This window comes from Schistocerca piceifrons, chromosome 2 (assembly GCF_021461385.2).
Source record: "Schistocerca piceifrons isolate TAMUIC-IGC-003096 chromosome 2, iqSchPice1.1, whole genome shotgun sequence".
Lineage (NCBI taxonomy): Eukaryota > Metazoa > Arthropoda > Insecta > Orthoptera > Acrididae > Schistocerca > Schistocerca piceifrons.
In genome coordinates this window covers 850070469-850092295 of record NC_060139.1, presented here as the reverse complement: position 1 = coordinate 850092295, position 21827 = coordinate 850070469, and positions in this window count along the sequence as shown.

The following is a 21827-nucleotide window of genomic DNA, read 5'->3' as shown; positions in this document are numbered from 1 at the left end:
AATGTAATTAGTGAATTTGAAACAGCTTACGAAAGAAATAAGGAAAAGGGGAGTGATTTAAAAGGCCAATGCTGCCAGTCGAAAGAAGTAAGCTATCGTAGGAAGCTAGAATCAAACTGAAATTTACGTAAGTGATACTGAGAGTGATTTTTGTTATGAACAATTTAAACCGAAGAGATGGGTTCAAATTGTTCAAAGGGTTCAAATGGCTCTGAGCACTATGGGACTTAACTTCTGAGGTCATCAGTCCCCTAGAACTTAGAACTTCTTCTTCTTCCTCTTCTTCTTCTTCTTCAGTAGCGCTACAGCCCTTGGTGAGCCTTGGCTTCTTGAACAATATTCCTGCACACTTCTCGGTTATTTGCTGCTCTTTTCCACCCCCGGACTCCCATATTGGTGATATCCATTATTACCTCGTCGATCCATCTTCTTCTAGGTCTCCCTTTTCGCCGTTAGGCGAATTCTTTGGAATTCTATCCTCTGCCATTCTCTCCAAGAGAGAGAGAGAGAGAGAGAGAGAGAATAGAACTTAGAACTACTTAAACCTAACTAACCTGAGGACATCACACACATCCATGCCCGAGGCAGGATTCGAGCCTGCGGCCGTAACAGTCGCGCGGTTTCAGACTGTAGCGCCTAGAACCGCTCGGCCAATCCGGCCGGGGAAGAAATGGGTGATTAATGAACTAAAGGAGAGACTAATAATAACAGTGGTACTATAACAGAATGGAAGAGAATAAACCGAGCAAACAAAAATAGTATTAGCAGTAACTAAAATTAAGTAAACGTTAGAGTTACAGGTACAAAAAAGAATACAAAGTTAATACAATGCCAAAATCAGTTAGTTGAACGTGCAAAATGGGGATAATTAAAAAGTTCATACAGTTACAAGACGGTATATCTGAGTATAGGGGATGTTACAATTTGCAAATGGTGTTACGTTTGCACTTTTGGCTCAAGCAGCTTCAGTTCTGTCATGTTTCTGACAGTCTTCTTTCCAGTTGATGTCTTGATGATTATTCTGCCATCCTGAGTCCACACATTCTGAAGACCGAAATGGGATATTGTTGTTGTTGTGGTCTTCAGTCCTGAGACTGGTTTGATGCAGCTCTCCATGCTAATCTATCCTGTGCAAGCTCCTTCATCTCCCAGTACCTACTGCAACCTACATCCTTCTGAATCTGCTTAGTGTATTCATCTCTTGGTCTCCCTCTACGATTTTTACCCTCCACGCTGCCCGCCAATGCTAAATTTGTGATCCCTTGATGCCTCAGGACATGTCCTACCAACCGATCCCTTCTTCTAGTCAAGTTGTGCCACAAACTTCTCTTCTCCCCAATCCTATTCAATACCTCCTCATTAGTTACATGATCTACCCATCTAATCTTCAGCATTCTTCTGTAGCACCACATTTCGAAAGCTTCTATTCTCTTCTTGTCTAGACTATTTATCGTCCATGTTTCACTTCCATACATGGCTACACTCCATACAAATACTTTCAGAAACGACTTCCTGACACTTAAATCTATACTCGATGTTAACAAATTTCTCTTCTTCTGAAACACTTTCCTTGCCATTGCCAGTCTACATTTCATATCCTCTCTACTTCGACCATCATCAGTTATTTTGCTCCCCAAATAGCAAAACTCCTTTACTACTTTAAGTGTCTCATGGCACTGTTTAAAATCTTTAGCCGTTGGTGTGTCAGATCTTCCCTTATTGTAAGCCCTGTCCTTGCTAGCCTCTTCTACTCTGCCCTTTTTCTGTATGAGACTTATTTATCTATTATTGGACGAGGTTTGGTAGCACCTGGTAGTTTTCGTCTCACCCGATGGCTCCTGTCAATGTCTGCCTTAGTCACTTCAACGCCTAATTTTTCACGTGCAACCTGTATAAGCAGGTTGTCTGTGTCTTCTTGCCGGCCGGTGTGGCCGTGCGGTTCTAGGCGCTTCAGTCTGGCACCGCGTGGCCGCTACGGTCGCAGGTTCGAATCCTGCCTCGGACATGGATGTGTGTGATGACCTTAGATTAGTTAGGTTTAAGTAGTTCTAAGTTCTAAGGGACTGATGATCACAGATGTTAAGTCCCATAGTGCTCAGAGCCATTTGAACCATTTTTGTGTCTTCTTCCTTATTTTCTGCTACGCCAAACAGTCGAAGACTATTTCGCCTTTGCTACTGTTCTAGCTCGTCCGTCGCGGCAGACAGTTTTACTTCCAACTCTCGTCCCTTTTTCTCGTATTCAGACACAGACTTTTTTAATGCTGTAATTTCGGCAATATTATCCTCAACGGTTTCACGCGTTTTGGCCAATACTGCTGCCGTTACTGTATCTGATATAGTGCCTGCCATCAGATCGAGATTGTCTTTATCGCAAAGCGCGGCGTTTACCTCAGAGCGGACCAGCTCCTCTATATCGGGAGCCGCGGCCACACCTCCCGCCAAGAGCGAGCCCGTCGCACCTGCTGCTTCCCCGCTGCTGCTGACTCTCCTGTTTACCATTGTCTCCAGCGTAGATATTCGTGGAGCACAGAAAAAATAGCACTACTGCACAGAACACTGTTGTTTACAGTTTCCACTGGTACTAGACAACACCACCTGCGAGAGCACCTTCGAATTCAACAAAATTTCGCGAGCCGAACTTAACACATGTTACACTGCAGCCGCCACCTTACAGTAGTCAAGTGTAATCATGTCTTTGAATAAAAGCGTCATTTCTGCACAGCTATTGCGTATATCTTCCAGTTTAGTTGTATGCTATACTGCAGCAATTCTTTCTACGTGTGGTCCAAGTTTCATAGAGCTATCATCATGCGAAAGTTACTTTCGTCCTTACGTTTTGCACAGTAGTGTTTAATGTGAATCCTGTACAGCTGCATAAAACAGCTGCCTCCTACTTTATATATTTGGAATTTATTTAACTTCGCAGTACCCTGAATTAAAGGCAACCATACTGGCGATAACAGCTATACGATTAAACCACTTCCAGGTGCCAGGAGCAAAATGTCAGCAGTGCAGTCTTCGAAACTAATAAAATGCTCCCAAATGTGAGAAAGTGAAACAGCGTTCCCACCCCTGTGGCTTGGATGGAAGGAAGGTTAGGGTTTAACGTCCCGTCGACATAGAGGTGATTAGAGACGGAGATAAAGCTCGGAATGTTTCAGTGCCACCAACTCGGGATTTGCTTGGAACGATTTAGGGAAATCATGGAAAACCTAAATCTGGATTGTCGGATGCGGATTTTCTGGTTTGTAAACAAGGTCCCAAAAACGTACTTCCTGTCCTGATTATGCCTAAAACATGTAATTCATCTCTTACTACAGACGTGATTCGACTTCGTGTTCACAATAAGGAGTGATTAAGGACGGATACGGCTAGCACAGCTCTATTTACTGTCTGCTAATTAACATCGCAGTCGGGTTTATCAGTATAAAAATGTATTCGACAAAAGACTAAAATATATACACACACATCATTTATGAACAAAATTGCAGTTGCAGTCCTGCCACCCGCAACGTCGATAATTGCTTGGCATCTCTGAGGCATGCTTCATACCAAGCTTACCGCGTATTCACGTGGAAGAGACCTCCAAATGCGTCGAATTTGCATTAACAACTGTTTCAAAGTGAATTTTGCTTGCGGTTGACGTGAAGAAAGGATTTCCCGAAAAAAGGTTAATAATAATTTTGTCCACTTTTGGGGCCACTTTACAAACTGAGCCACGTTCTTCAAAGTCATTCATGTTTTTAATCAATTTATATCGTGTTACCGACTTTTGTACAAATAACTTTGATTTCCCCATATATCGAGACGCCGCGGTATGATTCATTTTCGGGCCTTTGGGGTGGCTACAGAGAAATACAGCGTCAAAACGCTCGAACTGCACTCCCGCATTTTCAGATAGTGCACACTGCAAATTACTCAATATTCTCGTATATTTTCACAAAGATATACAACATATTAACAAAGAAGCTCACTGTTTAATCAAAGTAAAGAGATACTGAAATAGGTAGGAAAAGTGCCTGAATGCCAGTAAATTATTACTCACCCGGTGACAACGCTCAGTCAGTCGGTATAAACCACAAATGTTTGTAATCAGAGGACGCAATACGAAGAAATAAAACGCGTAATTGAGGGCGAGCGAGAGAGTTACTAATATGGCACAGGGCAGTAGAACGTGGCAGACTGCCTCAGAGGCGCGTGGAGATGTCTGTGATACGAATTCAGTCGCAATTACGAGTTGTCATCGTAATCCTGGACTATCTGATTCTTGCAACTAGTGAGCAACAACATCTTTAACCGTGCTAATTGGCAACCTCTTACCGCCCCTTCTGACGTCTTTAGAGCTCAAATCGTCTCAACATGGTGCCTAAAGATCATGTGGTCTGGATACAGTGTATCAGCTATGGATGAACTGGGGAGCCAGTGAGGCAGTGCTCTTGTTGTGGGGGGTTTAGTTAACACCTCGCGTTTCAGAGGAAACGGCCGACTCCATAGAGTGCACTACTTTCCATAGCCAACTTAACTGTGCATACCTGCAAGGCGCTGCGCAGGTAGCTTGGTTGCGTTTATGTTGCTACGCACTAACTCCTTTTAACTTCAGGCACCGCTTCTCTGCTGCCGCTCCGATGAAATCATGTGCGGAGGTCTAAAACGTATAAGGGAATGGTCCAATAAGACACATCGATGCCTGCCCTGAAATTTTTTACGCAGGAAGAAGACAACGAAAGAAATGCACTACCAAAATTTTAGCTGCTAAGAGGAACTGCAAGTAGTTTGTAAAAATGTTGAAGTTACACACTTTTGCCGCGCGAAGAACAGCTTATAACAGCGGTGTGTAGAGCCCTGCCCGCCTAACGTGCGACTCAGCGAATCACTTGGTTAAAAAAAAAAGTGGTTCAAATGGCTCTAAGCAGGTCATCGGTGCCATAAACTTAGAACTACTTAAACCTAACTAACCTAAGGACATCACACACATCCATGCCCGAGGCAGGATTCGAACCTGCGACCGTAGCAGCAGCGCGTTTCCGTACTAAAGTGCCTAGAACCGCTCGGCCACATCGGCCTGCAACGAATCACTAACGCAGCGCCACGTAGCGGAATTATTCGGAGTTCACAGACACTGACTTCCAGCACCTAAATCCTGGTTTACAATGGAGCGAATGGAAGCGAACACGTGCGAGTGACCATTTGCAGGGAATTCACCACCGTTCGGTTATAGATGTGTAGAATTGTTTGTGCTATAGGGAATGGAAGAGAACACGAGGTAGCGAAAACTGTCTATGAACCCTGTGTTATTAGTTTTTGGAGCTAATATTCGGCATACGGGTTACAAGTCTACCTGTTAGAGCCACAATGCGAAACTTTGCTATTCAGTGAGGATTATTTTGTATGATGAGCGCACTGTTCTTGACAGAGTATGCAAAATGGCGTGGGAAGGGAAGAATTTAAATGTCTCAATTTGTATGCAAGCGTGACATGCGTGGAGATAGTGCACTTAACACAGAATTGCACCTCCATCTCTCCCTGCACTGGTCCAAAATTTTCCTTGTATGTCGGCTGCCATTTTTTCCCTCTCTTCTCATTAGGCTACCATTGAGGGGAAATTTATAGACGGAACACTTAATTACCGACGTCGAGAATCATCTCAAGAGATGACACAGCTAGCGTTTCCACTACGCGTGTAAAGTCTAATGGTCATATCCTTTTTATTTTATTTTTTTCTAAAACACAAATGGTCTAGTGGTAAAGCGCGCGCTTCGTGATCAATGGAGCGCGAGATGAAATCCCGTCCGGACTATAACTTTTTCACCATGATTTTTAACCGACCATTCACTTCTCACAGATGTTGGAGTAGGCACGAAATACGTGTGGTTCGGATTCCACGTTAAACTCCAGGTCTCCATTTTGCGATTAGGTAACTGGGGAAGATTACAGACACGTAAGTAGCTGCAGTGTTGTCTGCAGACTACCGGGTCCACTAGACAGAATTCTCATTTTCTCGTGCTTGGCACCTTGTTTGCTCCGGTGAAAACCTGGCTTAAACTATACAAACATTTTTTTGAATACTTCGTATTAACAGTTCAGTTCTTACACATATAATTCTGATAAAAGTGGCTAGCATAGAAAATAAAATCATGGCAGTGTGTGATGTCACAGACGACTTCGATCAATGAGGATTTGTAATTTGTTGAAATGAAATGTGTCTTGCAGTACTACATTTTATAGCAATTCCTGTAGGCCATTCGTTATAATAATGTTTGAATGTTGTACATTTGACTATCAGCGAAACAGTTCTTTGTTTATTCCCTGTAGTCGTCACTAAAATTCAAAGTGTCTATTAAATGACAAAAACAAACATTTTGCATGCACCAGGCATACTGGACAAAGGAAAAATTGATGCAGTCAGGCACTTCACGGTAATCACTAATTTTATTTAGACAGAACTGGGATGGAGTCAGAAATGGTCCCAGCCGTTGTTCTGCATATTGCCCTGCCCTGCATACCACACATACTTGATCGAATTCGCAAAAGTGTGGCGAAGAAAACTGGCGATGCACAAGTGACTGGAGCTTAAGAATACTGTTCCGCTCATAAATTATGTTGTCTGATAATTTCCTGAAAAATGATTTCGACTGTCGAAAAAATTCCTTATCGTCAGGCTGAATCGCACTGGTAGTTCCAGCCGGAATGCACATTACATCTACAGATTTTTCGTCGTCCTCCACAAAAACAGAGGCGTCGTTATGTCCAAACCATAATCCAACAAAAGCAATGAAGCTGGTAGGTACACATTTCGAACGAAAGGTGAAAATTATTGTTTCCCATTTTTCCAGGTTTTGTTATGTCGACTACAAGATTTTTGCAGTCCTTTTTTTTTTATTTTTGGTCCTAATTTGCCTTCCGGTTCTTGAAGGCCGATATACAACTGCGGAAACAGTAAACTACTCAGACTTATCACTGGCATTATCGTATATGAATGTCATTGCATTTATTGACTGGGCAAGCGACTCCGTCTTTTTTTCCACCACGAAATGAAAAACTGTGGTGTGCACGGAGTTCTTTCACGAAACCCGATTGATCAGCGTTGTAAACAGCAGTTGCTGGGATAACACCAAAAATGGTTCAAATGGCTCTGAGCACTATGGGACTCAACTGCTGAGGTCATTAGTCCCCTAGAACTTAGAACTAGTTAAACCTAACTAACCTAAGGACATCACAAACATCCATGCCCGAGGCAGGATTCGAACCTGCGACCGTAGCGGTCTTGCGGTTCCAGACTGCAGCGCCTTTAACCGCACGGCCACTTCGGCCGGCCGGGATAACACCAAATTTCGCCTTTATGTCAGCTATGAATTTCTCTATAGCATTGTCTATTACTGGTAGCTGCTCTACACGTTTACGTGACGTAAACTTGGTAATTTTGCGACTTCCTATTCTGTGCGATTTTTTGAACTTGCGTAAACAGGTGGACGAAGCCTGGAAATAAGCAATGTTCCTGTCAGATGCAACTCCGAGAGCCCAGTATTTTAGATCTCCATCGGTAACGGTGCATAGCCTCTCATGAGCAGTTCTAAATCTTTCGAATGTTTTCATTCATATTGTTTCGGGTTTCATTTTAGCTCATATTTCTTACTTAATATAATTCATTCTTCCAATCGTACAGTTCACGCTCCGATTTTATGAAACGAAAACGCCTTTGCACACAGCGTGACTTCAAGCGTTTTTTCCCTCCTTCTTTTAACCAATATTTCAGTGCTTTTTCTTTATCGCTGAAAGTTGTTGCAGTACATGTTTGTTTTAAGCTTGGAGGGTATTCTTCAGAACTGTTACTGACTCAACTGACGTCGTCCGAACCACAATTCATGGAATAGTCACAGTTATTTCCTATTTCTTCTAAAGTATCCACAATTTCAAATGAAGTGTCGATATCATTTGAATTAATGTCAAGGAAATCAACTAACAAATGACATATATGTACGTCTTCAGGAAAAGTTGATGATTTCGGCTGGAAACCATGTTCTTCATATTTCATCATTGCTAAATTGAGAACGATAATTAGATTCCACATTACTGTGAAACTGAAAAAAAGGGTACATGCCTTACGAAAGCACAATAAATATTAATTCAGCTTTATCTGTATTGCAGTACTTACCAATACTGCAAAAAGCAACTGGTAATTTGTAATAGATGTTACTTGAGTGGCTAATTCGAGCGAATAGTAACTGTGTACTGTAGCGTCAAAGAAATTTTCAACGAACGGTAATCTGAAACGTACTTTACAATTTACGATCGGGTTGTGTCGTGTTTCCTGTTTTCAAATGTACCGCCGACCTCGTTTGTGTGTGTGTGTGTGTGTGTGTGTGTGTGTGTGTGTGTGCAGATGCTATAGCGCCAGTAAGGGTGTATACATTTCTACCGTCGCCTGGCGCGCTACGAATTTGGCAATTTTTTGCCGTGCCTCTTAGCAGCTAAAATTTTGATAGTGCATTTCTTCTGTTATCTTCTTCCTGTGTAAAAAATTTCAGGGTAGGTTTTGACATGTCTTATTGGACCATTCCCTTGTTAGCACAGTGGCATATCTTAACAATAGAATACGTCTTGGTTAAAAAAAAAATGGCTCTGAGCACTATGGGACTTAACATCTGAGGTCATCAGTCCCCTAGAACTTAGAACTACTTAAACCTAACTAATCTAAGGACATCACACACATCCATGCCCGAGGCAGGATTCGACCCTGCGACCGTAGCAGTCTCGCGGTTCCGGACTGAAGCTCCTAGAACCGCACGGCCACCGCGGCCGGCCTCTTGGTTAAAATTAATGACTTCTAATATACACTAAGCAGATTCAGAAGGATGTAGGTTGCAGTAGGTACTGGGAGATGAAGAGGCTTGCACAGGATAGAGTAGCATGGAGAGTTGCATCAAACCAGTCTCAGGACTGAAGACCACAACAACAACAACAATTAATTTCAACAACGATCAGCAAAAATCATCGACAACAATCCCTCTACACGGTGGAGAAGTAATATCTGGTTCGCCCTTACACACACACACACACACACACACACACACACACACACAAAGGCTTGTCCAGTCTCTAGTTAACAGAACTCTGATGTGGCAATAATAGTTTGCCGCCCCTTTAGTGTGTGGCATCACACACGGAATACAGACGCAAGAGAATAAAACACCAGTTAATTGTGGCTTTTAGTATGCCAATGAACGCTGCGTGTGTTATTCCGTGCCCATTTTAGTAAATTCGCAGTTTCAGTGTTCAACCTCTGTATGTTGATACAGTCGCAGGCACCCCTCCCTCAACCAGCGACTTCAAATTACCTTCTTACTAGAAGACTAAGTTCGTTGATACGTTACTAATCTATGTTAGCACAAGAATCAGACGACAGGAACTCTTAAAAGAGAAAGAATCGAAAGCATCCGAATACTTATTCCGCCTTTAAAATGGATACCATATCCATTTTTTAAATATTTTGCGTACGTCGTTCATAAAATAAACACTTTAGCGCTTACAGTCTGTAGCGCAAGCTCTTATTGACGTAGTGATCTTTCCCCTAGATAAGTTTCAGTATCTACGTATCTAGATGTACAAGCATATTTCATACTTAGTGTGCTTAAAGATAGACCACAGGCAGGTATGAAAACAATTACGTTAGGCTACCACAAAGAAAACCGATTTAATGCAAAATTTTTTGACAGTAACATACACATAAAAACTTTCACTCCCAGAAACTGAATGTCATACAGTCGTTATTAGTTATTACTGCGCAAATAACGTACAAAGAAGAGTGGTTCTTCAAATGGCGAATCATGCCCATTATGCTACAAATACATTACTCTATTTTCAAGAAAATACGTGAAATAGCCTCAGGCCAGTGATTGCCTGCCCGTCTCCATGTAATCCATAGAGTTCAAATGGCTCTGAGCACTATGGGACGTAACTTCTGAGGTCATCAGTCCCCTAGAACTCAGAACTACTTAAACCTAACTAACCTAAGGACATCACACAATCCATGCCCGAGGCAGGATTGGAACCTGCGACCGTAGCGGTCGTGCGGCTCCAGACTGTAGCGCCTAGAACCGCTCGGCCACTCCAGCCGGCTGTAATCCATTGAGAAGGCCCTATAGCTCTTTCCTACTCACACCGAAAGAAAGACATCTTTCTTAAAAGACCTGTTTCCCCGCCTGGCGTTGCTGCAAGAGCGCACATATGCTATTAGCTATCAATAGAAAGCCACAGCTCCGTTCGTGACAACCTATTAGATTAGACCATTCTACAGTATTCCGATACTGTTGACGCACTGCAGAGCGGTCTAAGGCGGTGCAGTCATGGACTGTGTGGCTGGTCCCGGCGGAGGTTCGAGTCCCCCCTCGGGCGTGTGTGTGTGTGTGTGTGTGTGTGTGTGTGTGTGTGTGTGTGTGTGTGTGTGTGTGTGTTGTCCTTAGGATAATTTAGGTTAAGTAGTGTGTAAGCCTAGGGACTGATAACCTTAGCAGTTAAGTCCCATAAGATTTCACACACATTTGAACATTTTTTTGCTGACGTAACTCAGCGCCTTGACTTCAAAATCGTTGTGAGAACCCAGTGTATATCGCTCACATTTATCATTTTTATATCTATGCTATCTTTTGCTAGCAAGCTGTGGCTACACACACGTAATGTTTAAAACGGTTTAGTTGTAAGTTTATATTTCACGTGCTCTTGTCGTGCGTGAGATATCTAATGACACTAGATTCTGTCAGGTAGCTAACATTTTTTTCCATGAACTGTTCGTGAATTTGTACCTCCTGAATCAATAAGGAAAGACATATGTGTCGGCCAAACTTTGCCATCTCCAATAGAAACATAACAGTACTATCAAGGACTGACAGCATAAACAGAACACCTTGAGATGCAAAGGATATTTTATTTAATATACTCGATCTGGGAAAAGAAAAGAATATTTATAAATTTCACTGAATAATATTCATTAAGTACCAGTCAGAAGAATAAAACCAATCAGAAAAGCATAGTATTTCGCCATGGGAGGCCACAGTCTGGACATAGTTTTCTTTTCTTCGACAAGTCACTTTCACAATAATAAGGGAAATATATTTTCTGTATGAGTCTGCCATCACTGTGAATATTTTGTGAATCAAACCGATCTAGATCGCTTAATAAAATAAATTTATTACACCTTGTAAGCTACTGCTAGCTTTAGATACCTGCAACTAAGATTGAAGGAACGTAAAAAGCGGTAGGTGTTTGTTACACAAGAAGCTACACAAATGAAAAATCTGCTTTAGAAAAGTTGTTACATAAAAATTTAGAACTTACAAAACAAGGTTTAGTGTCGATATTAAAAAACCTCTTCCTAATAGCGGCGAGAACTAACAATTTTTGCTCAAAAAAATAAAAATATTTTATTCCCTTTGTACTTATTAAAAACAGTCTTTAAATTACAAACATTAAAATTATAAAAGTTGATTTAAATTAGTATTGCTTCATACTCATAAAATTAAATTTACAGGTGGAGGCAAATGGTAAATAAGGAGATCATTTAACGACAGCTTTCATTGAATCTGCTACACAATATACACTCCTGGAAATTGAAATAAGAACACCGTGAATTCATTGTCCCAGGAAGGGGAAACTTTATTGACACATTCCTGGGGTCAGATACATCACATGATCACACTGACAGAACCACAGGCACATAGACACAGGCAACAGAGCATGCACAATGTCGGCACTAGTACAGTGTACATCCACCTTTCGCAGTAATGCAGGCTGCTATTCTCCCATGGAGACGATCGTAGAGATGCTGGATGTAGTCCTGTGGAACGGCTTGCCATGCCATTTCCACCTGGCGCCTCAGTTGGACCAGCGTTCGTGCTGGACGTGCAGACCGCGTGAGACGACGCTTCATCCAGTCCCAAACATGCTCAATGGGGGACAGATCCGGAGATCTTGCTGGCCAGGGTAGTTGACTTACGCCTTCTAGAGCACGTTGGGTGGCACGGGATACATGCGGACGTGCATTGTCCTGTTGGAACAGCAAGTTCCCTTGCCGGTCTAGGAATGGTAGAACGATGGGTTCGATGACGGTTTGGATGTACCGTGCACTCTTCAGTGTCCCCTCGACGATCACCAGTGGTGTACGGCCAGTGTAGGAGATCGGTCCCCACACCATGATGCCGGGTGTTGGCCCTGTGTGCCTCGGTCGTATGCAGTCCTGATTGTGGCGCTCACCTGCACGGCGCCAAACACGCATACGACCATCATTGGCACCAAGGCAGAAGCGACTCTCATCGCTGAAGACGACACGTCTCCATTCGTCCCTCCATTCACGCCTGTCGCGACACCACTGGAGGCGGGCTGCACGATGTTGGGGCGTGAGCGGAAGACGGCCTAACGGTGTGCGGGACCGTAGCCCAGCTTCATGGAGACGGTTGCGAATGGTCCTCGCCGATACCCCAGGAGCAACAGTGTCCCTAATTTGCTGGGAAGTGGCGGTGCGGTCCCTACGGCACTGCGTAGGATCCTACGGTCTTGGCGTGCATCCGTGCGTCGCTGCGGTCCGGTCCCAGGTCGACGGGCACGTGCACCTTCCGCCGACCACTGGCGACAACATCGATGTACTGTGGAGACCTCACGCCCCACGTGTTGAGCAGTTCGGCGGTACGTCCACCCGGCCTCCCGCATGCCCACTATACGCCCTCGCTCAAAGTCCGTCAACTGCACATACGGTTCACGTCCACGCTGTCGCGGCATGCTACCAGTGTTAAAGACTGCGATGGAGCTCCGTATGCCACGGCAAACTGGCTGACACTGACGGCGGCGGTGCACAAATGCTGCGCAGCTAGCGCCATTCGACGGCCAACACCGCGGTTCCTGGTGTGTCCGCTGTGCCGTGCGTGTGATCATTGCTTGTACAGCCCTCTCGCAATGTCCGGAGCAAGTATGGTGGGTCTGACACACCGGTGTCAATGTGTTCTTTTTTCCACTTCCAGGAGTGTATGTACTCTAACAACTTTTCTTTCTTTATTGTATTCCAGTTGCTGACAGGATAAAATGGGCTGCAGAAGATAAGGCAGCTTCTGCCAAATGTTATATAAATTGAAACTGTTGAAACTTTTTAAAATGATTTTACTTACTTGGGCTGAAATAACTGGGAAGATGAAACTTCTTTATTTAAATTTTCTGCTTATATTGCTAAGTGAAATTTACTATACTGTCTCTTTACCATTCTTTATCATTTCAAAACTGACCCACAGTATCCTAGCGCAACGCAATCAGACTGCTCAAAAAATGATAACCCGACTTCAAATAATTAATACAAGAGAATGGCCCTGAATTAGAGGAAATCCTAACAATAACCTACACATTACGTAAGTCACTTACCTCACCAAAATCTTCACCGAACTACTGCAACAAAGCAAGCGTGAATACAGCCAGATAAATAAAAGATTCTGACTACTGAAGGTTCTAACTACCAATAGGCGTGTGGTTAACAAAGGAAAGATTTTGTTGCAAAGCAAACAATCTATTTTTATATTAATAATGTGACATCCAGTACAAAAAAATATTTGTCGGTGACATCCATGTCCAAAAATTATATAATCATGAATAATATTCAATCTCCAAGTCGGACACCTCCAGATCGTCCGCTCGCGCTAATACTGCAAACCTCCAACATTGCTAGTTATTAACCGCTAACGTCAATCATTGCTGACTACTCACTGCCAACTGCCATCACCACTGACTGTTAACTCCCAACTGCCAGTGCGACCAGCCACAGAGTCTCTTACAGAGTGCGCACAACGATGTCAGAGTTATTAGTGCAGAGCGCTACATAGCGCTGCCAACATACAAACACATTAACAACCTACTTACACAGTATTTTTAAAACACGAAAACAGATGACAATTTTTTAAAAATATGGCAGTTGGCCGAGCGGGGACACCTCTGCGTGAAGTCATGATAGCCGTTGGGAACCTCTGAAGTATCTTCGACATTAGTAAAACATTATTAACGTTCAGTCATTTACTTACAATAGTCACAATTCGTCGTCGTTTGGCACCAGCCTAGGCTGTTGTCATTCAGTTGCTTGCTGGGTTCTAGCTGAACTCCGTCGAGTCAGCTCAATGTGTGCAAGCCCAGGAGATGTCAGCGACCTAGCGCTGCAGTGGACTGCCGGCTAGCAGGCGCGCCCACTGCTCAGCGCGAAGTTGTGGCGCCGGACGCTACTGTGTGTGCTCTATCCCACTCCGAATTCTACGATGATCCTTGACAACCCATCCGCAATGTACTTGGCGCTGGTACTTGCGTGGTCGGATCATCTCCTCACTACCCCTGGTAGGTATCACCATTCAAAGGCGTCTCAATGTTGAACAGGAATCTGGACCCCACGAGGCCCTGTTGCTGGCTTCCACGTCGAAGTCCAGCACTGACAGCAGTCTACGATGTTGTGTCGTCGGAAAACAGTCAGTTCCTCTATCACTAGAGGGTATTGTATTGTATTGTATTGTATGTTAACCGGGGACCTAGAGACGACGAAGAGGCTCCGTCCCCGCCGCAGCCGCAGTGGTCCACAACCCCACGACGACTGTCGCAGTCCACTTCACCCCTCCGCCGCCCCACACCGAACCCAGGGTTATTGTGCGGTTCGGCCCCTGTGGACCCCCCCAGGGAACGTCTCACCCCAGACGAGTGTAACCCTTATGTTTGCGAAGTAGAGTAATGGTGGTGTACGCGTACGTGGAGAACTTGTTTGCGCAGCAATCGCCGACATAGTGTAACTGAAGCGGAATAAGGGGAACCGGCCCGCATTCGCCGAGGCAGATGGAAAACCGCCTAAAAACCACCCACAGACTGGCCGGTTCAATGAACCTCGACACAAATCCGCCGGGGGGATTCGTGCCGGGGGACCAGGCGCTCCTTCCTGTCCGGAAAGCCGTGCGTTAGACCGCACGGCCAACCGAGCGGGCCATCACTAGAGGGTAGGTAGGTGGCGGGTAGCATAAAGTTCATCCGGTGAAGGCCACAGATTGTGCTGGAGCGCCTAGGACAAAAATTCACTATAGTATCGTAATCTGACGAGAGCTGGAGTATTTAAAGGGAGCTAGGCTCTGTTCGTATAGACCGCATGAGTCATTTTGCTATATTCACTTAAAAAGCGGTTAACTGCTGCGCCAGTACCTCGCTATATGCTCTTATGGAAAATATGAGTTTCTTGCCACCTGTCTTACGAGCTACGAATATGCTTGTCTCCTTTCTGCTGAACGCGTATCTTAACTCGGCAGACTGTGTGGTAATGTGTGGACGACATACTGGCTTCCTTCCTGCTTCCGCCTCCGTCTGTGGCATCACTTGAGTTTGCCTGTGGCAATGTCAATCAATTTTAATAAAAATTTTCTAATTTTTGTCTCTTACTATTCCGTGCCATAAAAATACGAGGGCAGTTCAATAAGTAACGCAACACATTTTTTTTCTCGGCCAATTTTGGTTGAAAAAACCGGGAATTTCTTGTGGAATATTTTCAAACATTCCCGCTTCGTCTCGTATAGTTTCATTGACTTCCGACAGGTGGCAGCGCTGTACGGAGCTGTTAAAATGGTGTCTGTAACGGATGTGCGTTGCAAACAACGGGCAGTGATCGAGTTTCTTTTGGCGGAAAACCAGGGCATCTCAGATATTCATAGGCGCTTGCAGAATGTCTACGGTGATCTGGCAGTGGACAAAAGCACGGTGAGTCGTTGGGCAAAGCGTGTGTCATCATCGCCGCAAGGTCAAGCAAGACTGACTGATCTCCCGCGTGCGGGCCGGCCGTGCACAGCTGTGACTCCTGCAAAGGCGGAGCGTGCGAACACACTCGTTCGAGATGACCGACGGATCACCATCAAACAACTCAGTGCTCAACTTGACATCTCTGTTGGTAGTGCTGTCACAATTGTTCACCAGTTGGGATATTCAAAGGTTTGTTCTCGCTGGGTCCCTCGTTGTCTAACCGAACACCATAAAGAGCAAAGGAGAACCATCTGTGCGGAATTGCTTGCTCGTCATGTGGCTGAGGGTGACAATTTCTTGTCAAAGATTGTTACAGGCGATGAAACATGGGTTCATCACTTCGAACCTGAAACAAAACGGCAATCAATGGAGTGGCGCCACACCCACTCCCCTACCAAGAAAAAGTTTAAAGCCATACCCTCAGCCGGTAAAGTCATGGTTACAGTCTTCTGGGACGCTGAGGGGGTTATTCTGTTCGATGTCCTTCCCCATGGTCAAACGATCAACTCTGAAGTGTATTGTGCTACTCTTCAGAAATTGAAGAAACGACTTCAGCGTGTTCGTAGGCACAAAAATCTGAACGAACTTCTCCTTCTTCATGACAACACAAGACTCACACAAGTCTTCGCACCCGAGAGGAGCTCACAAAACTTTAGTGGACTGTTCTTCCTCATGCACCCTACAGCCCCGATCTCGCACCGTCGGATTTCCATATGTTTGGCCCAATGAAGGACGCAATCCGTGGGAGGCACTACGCGGATGATGAAGAAGTTATTGATGCAGTACGACGTTGGCTCCGACATCGACCAGTGGAATGGTACCGTGCAGGCATACAGGCCCTCATTTCAAGGTGGCGTAAGGCCGTAGCATTGAATGGAGATTACGTTGAAAAATAGTGTTGTGTAGCTAAAAGATTGGGGAATAACCTGGTGTATTTCAATGCTGAATAAAACAACCCCTGTTTCAGAAAAAAATGTGTTGCATTACTTATTGAACTGCCCTCGTACATACAGTAACAATAAGAACTTCAGTATTCCATAGGTTTAGCATTAACAAGATGCTACGATTCTAAAAGCAGCTCTTGCTGTAATAATTACGTACGTCCGATAAACAAACTGTGCCCTGTGAATTAAAACTTAGCCGAACAATACACTAAAATGCGTTAAAACAGATTATAAAGAATAGACCAAAAGGCAGCTGCACGTTGCTCTCATGGCTAGGTCGTTGGCCGGCCCAGCACAACGTGAGGCGACCAGTGGCTCAGCCAACAGCTGGACAGAACGCCACTGTCAACACACGTCACACCAGTGTCGAAACACCTGTTAGGGCTATATTCATTCCGTTCGCTCAAAATTGTTTTCGAAGTTGTTTCTGTGGGTAAAAATTCTAGGTCCTCCAGCATTTTTAGGCATGTCCCTTTGGGAGTCTGTGGAACACTTCTTTGCTTTCACTTATCTGACCGAACTTCAGCTTTTTTTAAAAACTGTGTTGTTAATGCGCTAACGCTGGCATCTTAACATTGGCATTAATTTCCTCCAGGTGTTCGTGCAGAAACTTTTCACAATTGTTGCAGTTCATGTTATACACTCCTGTATCACTGTATTTTAGGCGTTTATTTCCAGGTTTATGGACCAACATTTTTCCCAAGCTACGAGAGGCGTTCAATACGTAATGCAAATCTTTTTTTTCTGAAAGCAGGTTGGTTTTATTCAGGATTTCAATACGTCATATTATTCCCCACTCTTTAGGCCGCAAAAGCCTACTTTTCAACAATCTGTGTTCAATGCGACGGCGCTACACCGCTTTATTACGAGAGCCTCTATGCCCGCGTGGTACCACTACGGGTCGACGTCGGAGCCAACCTCTCACTGATCAGTAACCTCCCCATCAGCCACGTACTGCTGCCCTCGAAGTATATCCTTAAACTTCTCTACTTAAATGTGTGAATCTGTACTTAAATTGCCGAATAACTGAGAAGATGAAACTCAAACAGCTGAGTAAAACTGAACGTACTGAGCCTACTTTCTCTTTACTTTTTCTTATCATGTCAACACAGACCCACAATATTCTAGCCCAACGGAATCTGACTGCCCAAAAGAATTACAACCTGACTTCACGTAAGTAATACAAAAGAATGGCACTGAATAAAAAGTAATCCTGACTATAACCTATACATTTCATTAATCACTTACGTCCCAAAATTCTTCATTACAGCAATACAGCGAGCGTCAATACTGCCAGCTAAATAAAAGATTCTAACTGCTAAAGCCACTAACTATTAATAGGCGTATGTTAGGAAAGGAAAGATTTTGTTGCAAACAAAATAATGTATTTTTTACCTTAATAATGTGAAATCCAGTTCAAACACGAATATAAATCGTCATTGATATCCAGTACAAAGATGTATAATCGTGAATAATTTTCAATCTCCAAGTCGGATCGTTAGCCTACGCTAACACTTCAGACTTCTGCCTTCCATCAATGCTAACTTCTCACATTTAACATCCATCACTGCAGGCTGTTCACCTCCAACTGCCCAAAAGTACTTCCATCATTGCTAGCGACTAACTTCCAACAACGAATCCGACAAGCCACAGAGTCTCTTACAAAGAAAGAGAGGTCAGAGATCCAATGCAAAGCGCTGCCAACACAGAAGCAGCCCACTTACAATCCTCCACTGGACCAAACAGGTGAAGTCGGAAGGTGCGAGATCTGGGTTGTAGGGTGGACAAGGAAAAGCAGTCCAATGAAGCTTTGTGACCTCTCGGAAGCACAGATTTCAGTGTTGATTGTTGCGCCATGAGGGAGAACATGAAATATAATAGCTCCCTCAAAGATTCAGAAGTCGGTCACCGTGACTTCCGGCTGCGCGTGCGGCTACGAACTTTTTATTTGGGAGAAAGGGTGTGGAGCCATTGTGCTTGTTTTCGGTTCGAAGTGATGAACCCATATTTCATCCCCTGTGACTATATTCGGCAAAAAATTGTCGCGATCATCCTCTTAACGCCCAAGCAATTGCGCACAGATGGTCCTTCGTAACTCTTTATGGTCTTCTGTTATGTGGCGAGGAAAGCAGTAGACACTCACCTCCGAGTACCCCAACTGATGGACGAGTGTAAGCACTACCAACAGAAACGTCCAGTTGTAGAGTGAGGTGTGTGAGATGCGTTGATCACCTCGAATGGGAGCGGCAGCACGTTGCAGCACAACAGGAGCCATAACTGTGCGCGGCCGACCAGCACGACGGAGTACGGACAGGTTTGTGCGGCCATGTTGTTGCGACGACAGACGCCTCCCCCACGACTCACAGAGCTTCTGTTCACTGCCTAGACTCCGTAGACACTCCGCAGCCGCCTATGAACATCTGAGATCATCTGTATTTCCGCCAACATAAACTCAGTGACAGCTCTTTGCTTGGAACCTTCGACCATAGATAACTAGTAGACTGGCCTTGCTGTGCAGAAGCTATAGGGCTGGTGTGGCTCCAACATAGACCACGTGACTGTTGGCAAAACGTGGCGGGATTTCAAATCAGCAGTCTGCCATCCTATCGTATTTTACCCACATTTCTCAATTGACTGTCAAACGCTTCCAACAAAAATTACTTTTCTATTTGCGAAAAATTATGTCAGAACTACATTTGACCTGAATTTGTTCACAGAACCATTTATAAAATCTAACAAATACATCGAACGCCCCTCTGGTGGGCAGTGGGACGAAATTACTATGAACTGTCAATTAAAGTAAACTGTCGTTAAAATTCTTTTAAACAGTAAGAGTGGGCTCGTGTCAAAACTTTAAATATTGGATTCGCCACGTTTTGAGCTCTGGTCATTTATAAAAGAAAATGGGATATGGGAATTACGTCAACTATAGGTGCCAAAATTGTCGACTTTAGGAGCAGGTCCATTTTAGAGTATCAATTTTAGGTGCACTTCTAAGGTTCAGTTCCTACTATTTTTACAAAAGTTTAAACTATCAGATATTTTAGATGATAGGTGAGACTCTGAAGTTTCAGAAAATAGTTTTGGAGCCTACATTTATTTAATAGTATTAAAAGGCAGAAAAAATTCTCTTCGTGTGTCGACTATAGGTGCTCTTACCTTATTGTAATCTCACTTGTATATACAAAAAGGCGCGTATGTGCAGATGGCTTAAAGTTTTTCCGTTTGAGGGCCTGTATCGAAAGCTGCCTTCGGTTTTCATCCTTAGTGAACCTATGAGTAGGAACGAGAAGCAGTTATACTTATTTCTGTAACCGAATTATCACAGATACTTTCCAAGATGTAATAGGAGTCTGACTTTACAGGCATCACTTTCAACACTTCAATTTACGTGATACTCTATTTCAAGTGTAAAAGTCACTTCAGCAGATTTCAATAAACGCATCTGCACTATCATAGAAACACACGTGAAATGTAATGCCATTTCCGCTGACAAGAAGCTGAGTACAGCCATAAGCGCAACACGAAACAACCATGTTTTGCCAACATTCACGTGACTTTAGCCCAGAGATGTTGGAGCCACGAAAATGACGTCAGGACCAGTCTATTATAATTATGGTCGAAGCTTGGAACACATTTCCGTTATAAACGCCATTTTGATGGCTACGCGGAGCACCGCCGTCTATCGGAGCTTCATGTCACTATAGGGGCTGAAGCAGAAGTATTCACCTTGTCCCACATCAAATTCTGCATTTTTTCCAACCGAAACTGGCCGAGAAAAAAAACGGTGCATTATTTATTTATTTTAAGGCCTGTACCGACTACTTTATTGAAAGGGTGAGCACTACTTGCAGAATAAGAGCCACTAAATTTGGAAGTGGCATATCTTATTTTATTGCATTTCTACTCGAGTGCTTTTTCCGTATGTAAAGGTCTAGTGCTTCTTGATGATACTATTGCTGTATCCCCTTGCACGACCTGTTTGCATAATTATTTGAAGCTCTTTCTCAGTCTCATCTGTGGATAAATTCAAGATTTTATGTATCGTAGACCTGAAACAGGCATACTTATACCTCCGAGGATGACAATTCCGCCACGCGGGGTAGCCGCTTGGTCTTTTTTTTTTTTTTTTTTTTTTTTTTTTGGTGGGGTTTAAGGGCGCTCAACTACTGAAGTCATTAGCGCCCAGTCACAGTTGTTAGAGCACATGGAATCTAGTAAAACTCAAGGGGAGGGGGGGACACCAGAAAGTCCTGACAAAGACGCAGATAAAATACGTAAAAAAGTTAGATGTCTTTGGACAAGCCAGTCAAAGTTATAAAACGCAAAACGCGAGCAGCTGCCCGAGTGTCATCAGCTAAAATATCCGGTAAAGTAGATGGCAGGGACAGGACAACACGAGATTGACTAAAGCGGGGACACGACAATAAAACATGGCGCACTGACCACAAGGGCACTGCGGGGCTGGGTCACCGGAGAGCAGGTAGCGGTGGCTAAACCGGCAATGCCCAATCCGCAACCTGGTCAGAAGGACCTCTTCTCGCCGAGATGGTCGGGAGGAGGATGTCCAAGCAGTTGGGAGCGGTTTTACTGCCCGGAGCTTGTTTCCTCCGCTTGTTCCAGGGCGCCTTGCCACGGTTCGCATGGCTCCCCCCATCGGAGGTTCTAGTCCTCTCTTGTGCGTGCGTGCGTGCGTGCGTGCGAGAGAGAGAGATAGCTGATGAATTCGCAATTGCAAATAATGACCACCATCAGCTGTAGAATGGAATGACTACAATGAAAATTTGTGATAGACGGGGATTCGACCCCAGATTTCCCGCTTATCGCGAGTGGTCGCCTTACCATTTGGCTATCCGTACACGACCCACGGCGAGACCCGAACTTCCACATGTCGTCAGCAATACGTCTACGATCTGTACTCTGACATCCATTATGTGTATTCCCGTACAGATCAGACGTTGGTCTTGAAAGACGCATGCCCGGTATCGACAGATAAATACGATATTGCAGTGCCCTGTGTTATTCTGATGGCGATACCGGGCATGTGACTTTCAAGCACAGCGTCCGGTCTGTGCGGGAACACACATAATGGGTGTGC